At 40.6% G+C, this 6350-nt stretch overlaps 1 long non-coding RNA gene across 1 annotated transcript; it reads left to right on the forward strand.

Moving 5' to 3' along the window:
- Positions 5775 to 6350, forward strand: LOC109236139. Its single transcript, XR_002069450.1, has 2 exons — positions 5775 to 5874; positions 6040 to 6350. It is a non-coding gene; the product is annotated as an uncharacterized LOC109236139 (long non-coding RNA).

The following is a 6350-nucleotide window of genomic DNA, read 5'->3' on the forward strand; positions in this document are numbered from 1 at the left end:
CGGGCCCACTTCTCGAAAAATCAGAAAATTAACATCATCGGATTCCTTATCTCGTCACGAGTCTATACATACCAAAAACTCTCAATTCGGACCACATTTGGCCTCTCAAATTCCAATTCAAAATCTTAAAATCCCAAGCCCTAGTTTCTTTCAATTTAGCTAAATTCTCAAGAATTTCAAGGATAATTCCACAATATAATCGTGTTTTTAACTCATAAAACTTACCTCCAGTCAATCTCCCTCGAATCCCTCTTCAAATGCTCCCAAGTAGCTCCCAAAATGCTCAAAAATGGAGGAAAATAGATTTGGGTTCGCGGATGAAATGTTATTTTAAACCCTTCTGCCCAGACCTCATTTCCGCTTCTGCGATACTTTTACCGCTTCTGCGGTACTTCTCCCACTTCTGCGGAATTACACTGCTGCGCTCAGGTCCGCTTCTGCGGTCCATATCCGCTTCTGCGGACGCCGCATATGTGGACCACCATCCGCTTCTGCGAAAGTCCTCCCAAGACCAAGAATTCGCACCTGCGACTCCCTCACCGCATCTGCGGAGCCGCTTCTGCAGCCCTTTCTCCGCAGATGCGGAAATACCAGATATCAGCAAACCAGCTATCTCACAAATTGTGACGACCCGGCCCGTCGTCACGTGAGTTACCGCCCCGTTTCCCCCATATTATGTCCCTCCATGATTTAATATCAGTATTCGAGTTGATCGGGTAGAATTGGATTGGTTCTAGTTGGAAATATGGCACTTAGCCTTTTTGAAGGAAGCTTGCTTTGGAAAAAGTCAACCGGAAGTTGACTATGTAGTTAGAGGACTCGGATGTGAGTTCCGGTGATTCGACTAGTTTCGGTGGATGATTTGTGACTTAGGAGCGCCATCGGAATTGAATTTGGAGGTCCGGTGTAGAATTAGGCTTGAATTGGCTAAGGTTGGATTTTGGCGAATTCCGGATGGTAGGTGAGATTTTGATCCGAGGGTCGGAATGGAATTCCGAGAGTTGCAGTAGCTCCGTTAGGTGATTTTGGATATGCGTGCAAAGTTTTAGATCATTCGGAGGTGTTTAGGTCGGGTTTTTGATCGAATGCGTAATTCGGAAGTTTTTAAGAAAACTTAGGCTTGAATTCGATGTGATTTGATGGTTTTAGCGTTGTTTGATGTGTTTTGAGGATGAGAACAAGTTTGAATGAGGTGTTAGGATGTATGGGTGTTTTTGGTTGAGGTCCCGGGGGCCTCGGGGTGAATTTGGGTGGTTAAACGAGAGTTTTGAGGGGTATTGCAGGTCAGATTTTTTGCTGTCATCTGGTGTTTCCGCTTCTGCGGAAATGGACCGCAGAAGCGGTACGGCAGAAGCGGGTACGTGGTCGCAGAAGCGGTCGTTGGCCGGTTAGGGAAATTCCGCAGAAGCGGAAGGTGGCTCGCACCAGCGGGTCCGCATAAGCGGACACTGTACCGCAGGAGCGGTTTTGAGGGAACCGCAGAAGCGGACTTCGCGTCGCATAAGAGAAGTCCGGGTTTCTAAGTGAAGATCGCAAAGGCGGAAATGTGGCCGCAGAAGCGGTCCCGCATAAGCGAAAGCGGGACCGCAGAAGCGAAAACTAGGCTGGGCGACAGAAGGGTTTTAAAATAATATTTCATCCGCGACCCTTTCATATTTTTCCTCCATTGTTGACGTTCTTAAGAGCTTTGAACAAGGAAATTCGAGGGTTTTGACTGAGAATCACTTGGAGGTAAGTCTCTTGGCCTAATTACTCGAGTTTATGGTACATTTATCATAGAAATCAGTAGAATTTCATCAAAAAAGGGTCAAGCTAGGGCTTGGAAAGCTGTGATGTAAAAATGGAATTTGGAGAGTCAAACGAGCTCCGATTTTGGTAAACTTTATATGCACGGACTCGTGGCGAGACAAGGAATCCGTTGGTGTGATTTTCGGAATTTTTTGAGAAGTGGGCCCGGGGCTCGGGTTTTGCCGACTTCGTGAATTTTAGTACTTTTCGAGTATTTTTGATTGGGTTATGTTTCTTTACCCCATATTTATGTATTCGTTATGATTTTGACTAGATTCGACGCGCGAGGAGGTCGATACGAAAGGAAAAGGCATTGCGGACCATTCTACGGCCGGTTAGAGGTGAGTAGTTGGTGTATATGATGGCCTGAGGGTTTGAAACCCCGGCTTATCACATTGTGACGCTATTGTAGGGCGTGACTCGCACCCCATGGCAGGTGCGGGATTAGTTATGACTGGGGATTGAGACTTAGTCCATCCCGAACAAGAATGTTTCTATATTGGCGACTGATACGCACCCTGTATTGAATATATCTGGGCTTATTGCCGTGTTTGGGGCCTTGTGCCGATCTGTAGCATCCTTAGAGGATGAATGTCATTGTGATAGCCTGCTTTGTATAATCATTGATCTCAGTCCTGTGTTTAATCACTATTATGAAATGCTAAGTCACTTTTCCTGAAGTCAAATATCTAAAGTATATTCTTCTTAATAAATTGGAAATTGGGAAATTAATTGAATCTGTTACGTGACTCATATGCATGTTGTGGACTGAGTATGGATCGGGCTGCACGCCGCAGCGAATGGTATGATTATATTGCGCTTGGGCTGAAGGAGCCCCTCCGGAGTCTGTACACACCCCCAATGAGCGTCGTCGACGTTAAATGGATCGGGCTACGCGCCGTAGCGGTCATGTGCATTGCATTGCATCCTTACATTATACTTGACTAATATATTCGAAGTTGTTTTGCTGATGGTTCGTAGTTAGGTGTTGGACTGTTAGTTTTAGCTTTACTTTGTGGCATTTCGTGGATTTCTTATCTTCAGACATTTTATACGCTTATTACTCACTGAGTTGGTAGTACTCACCCCCTACTCCCTGCACCTTGTGTGCAGATTCAGGTACTTCGGGAGCTTAGTTGAGCTAGTCGCTGGTTTCCAGAGTTCCGGGAGTGGTCGAGGTAGCTGCTATGACGTCCGCAGGACCCGACTCCTCTCTTATCCCTTTATTATTTTCGTACTTTAGAACATACTTATTTTGAGGATTTTTGACTCTGTATTAGTTAGAGGCTCTAGACTCATGACCCCAGGTCTTTGGGAGTTACAGTTTATGTCAGTATTTCGCATTGTTTTAATTGAGTATTTCAACTATGAGTATTAATATTTGATTTTAAGTATCTGATTAATTGGTTTTGAGCTCTGTGCTCGGGTTGAGAGAGTAAATGGTCGGGCTGGCCTAGCATTAGTGTTGGGCGCCATCACGACCGGGTTTGGAGTCGTGACACAAATCCAAAATCCATCCCGATGGCCATCCGAAATCACCCTGAGGCCCCCGGGACCTCAACCAAAAGCACCAACACATCCTAAAACCTCGTTCAAACTTGTTCCAATCACCAAAACACCTCAAACAACACCAAAACCATCAATTCACATCGAATTCAAGCCTAAGTTTCCCAAAAACTTCCGAAACACGCATTTGATCAAAAACCCAACCAAACGACGTCCGAATGACCTGAAATTTTGCACACACATCACAAATCACATAACGAAGCTACAGCAACTCTCGGAATTCCATTCCGACTCCCGGATCAAAATCTCGCCTACCAACCGGAAATCGCCAAAATACTAACTTCGCCAATTCAAGCCTAATTCTACACCGGACCTCCAAAATCAATTCCGATAACGCTCCTAAGTCACAAATCACCCAGAGAAGCTAACCAAATCATAAAAACTCCGATCCGAGCTCGTATACAAATAAGTCAACTCTTGGTCAAACCTTTCAAACTCCAAGCTTTCAACTGAAACTGTTCTTTCAAATTCATTCCAAATTTTCCTGAAAACCAAAACCAACGATCCACATCAGTCATAATACATTTTACGGAGCAAGTCATGCCCGAGAACTGGCGATCAAAGTGCAAAAGCTCAAAACGACCGGTCGGGTCGTTACAATATGCTGTCGATTTCAAAGACACAAGTCCTAGCTACACTGGATGTTAATCATGAGCTCACCGGAATCAAGAGGAGACTACTTCCTCAAACTAATAGTATTCTGACTTGTTACTGTTGTTGTACTTCCGACAGTAATTGCAGTGATTGTTGGGTGTGTTGTAGTTGTGCATATGACATTGTGGATAATATATATATATATATATATATATGTGTGTGTGTGTGTGTGTGTAAGATACGCGTGTGATTTCAGTGTTATCTTCGTCTTTGCTTATTTTTTCGTCATCATACTTTGTACGAATAATGAAGAAGGACTAGTAAGTAACTTTCTATTCATGAATATATACTAATGTATTCCAATGCAAAGGCTGGTTGGACTGCCTCTTTTGTACTTGTATGATTCATCATACATTTACTGAATTTATTTATAAAAAACTTATCTATGTTAAGTTCCTTTCTCGTTGTTCCTTATTACGTATTGTACTGAGTCTTTTTAAATTATCAGTTGAATTGAACAAATTTAGTCAATTTATACTGAGTATTCAAACATACTAATTCAGCAATTGAACAGAGTTGGTGTTGCAGATTTATACAAGTTTAAAGCACAAGAAATAATAAACTATATGTAATGTTAATGGGATAAACTTGTATAATCGGCAAGCCTGCATCGAGTCTTCTTAAATTACAAGGAGTTGCATTATGAGCTCCCTTGAGTTTTTGAGTTGGTAAAGCCAGCTTTAGAATCACAACTTTCACTAAAGAGCTAGGGTTAAAATATAAAGAAGTAAACTCACGAAAAAATCAAGGATGTCAATATATATGTACCCACACATACACATACATAAAAAGAATTTTTACCTAACTATTTAGTGTAATTCTCGGACAAAAGAGTGTCGGTTGACTCCCCTTGAATACATGTGGCTCCGCACCGACTACAGCTGATGGTTTTCTAGAGTTCAGCACTAACGCTTGGCTGTTGATTTTTTCTCGCTCGCCAATTACAGGGATCAAATTAGTTTTCACTCGTTCACCAACGACGATTTTGCACAGATATTTTTCCCTCGTTATATACCAACAATAATCCCAAAATTTTCTTCCTAACTTGCTCTAACAAAGAGGTAAACTGTTACTTAGCTTGAATATAGTACAAGAAAGTAATCTCTGAGAGCTGTGTTTGGGTCTTGGGTTCTTTACTTTCCAAGATATTAGTGAGGAAGGATAGAAGTTTGGTAGACAAATAATTGCAAAACACATGCAAAAAGCAAAAGGTTAGACTTGTTTCTTTGTTTTTTCAAGTTCAGAAAGCAAAAAAGACTCTTTTTAGGTTCAAGGTCGGAGAGTATAATCCAGCCTTGAGTTGACATTACTGCAACAAAAAATAAATAAATAATACTCCAATTAATAGTTCACATGGACTAATGCAGTATGACTCTATAAATGAGTAGCAAATGCATCAATTCTCGAATGAAATGCTTTCATTCTCACATGCACTATCCGAAAATAACATGCCGCGTTTACCTCTAATTAATATAACTTTATTGTCGAGACTTGTAGAATAAGTAATTAACAAATAGTTAGTTCATTAATTGAATCATGTGCAAAAGTAATCACAACCTATAGGTACCGTCTATGAAGCATAATTTATGATTAGGAACTAGTTAACACTGTCATATGTATACTATATATATATATATTCTCGAAAAGTCACAACATTTTCATATTGATGCATGAGCAAGTTGGCTGAGACACATACACATGCAGCTAGTTCACATTTTGAGGAGGGGGGGGGGGGGGGGGAGGGCTATAAATTATGACCATTGGAAGGCAAAGAGATGTTCAAACAAAAACTTTTCTAAAGTGTGGAGTATCATTTTTATTATGGCATCCCTAAAGCTTTGTTTTATTCTCTCAATTCTCCTTATGGTAATAACTGGTTAGCATCTATTTAGACATATTTCTAGATTCTACTTCTACAATATTGTGTTTGCCTTATTCATGTATTTAGGTACATTATAATCTAGTAGTGGTTTTATAATGTTGCATCAATCGTAATTTGATTTTTCTAACTATAATGATGAAATATTTCAGTTAATGTGCCGTGGATTTCAATCACACAAGTCATAGCTACGTCACTGGATGTTGATCATGATCTCTCTATAATCGAGAAGAGGCTACTCCCTCAACTTAATTGGTGTTTTAGTCCTTGTACTTCAGATAGTGACTGCAGTAATTGTTGGATATGTTGTACTTGTTCGTATAACAGTGTAGATAATCAATCTTCGTGTAGGATTTAAGATATTTCAAATGTTTTTGTCGTCTTTCTTATTTATTTGTCATTTAATTTTAAACTTTGTATGAATAATGAAAAAAAGATGAGCGAATAACTTTCTATTCAACAA

Source organism: Nicotiana attenuata, chromosome 12 (genome assembly GCF_001879085.1).
Source record: "Nicotiana attenuata strain UT chromosome 12, NIATTr2, whole genome shotgun sequence".
Lineage (NCBI taxonomy): Eukaryota > Viridiplantae > Streptophyta > Magnoliopsida > Solanales > Solanaceae > Nicotiana > Nicotiana attenuata.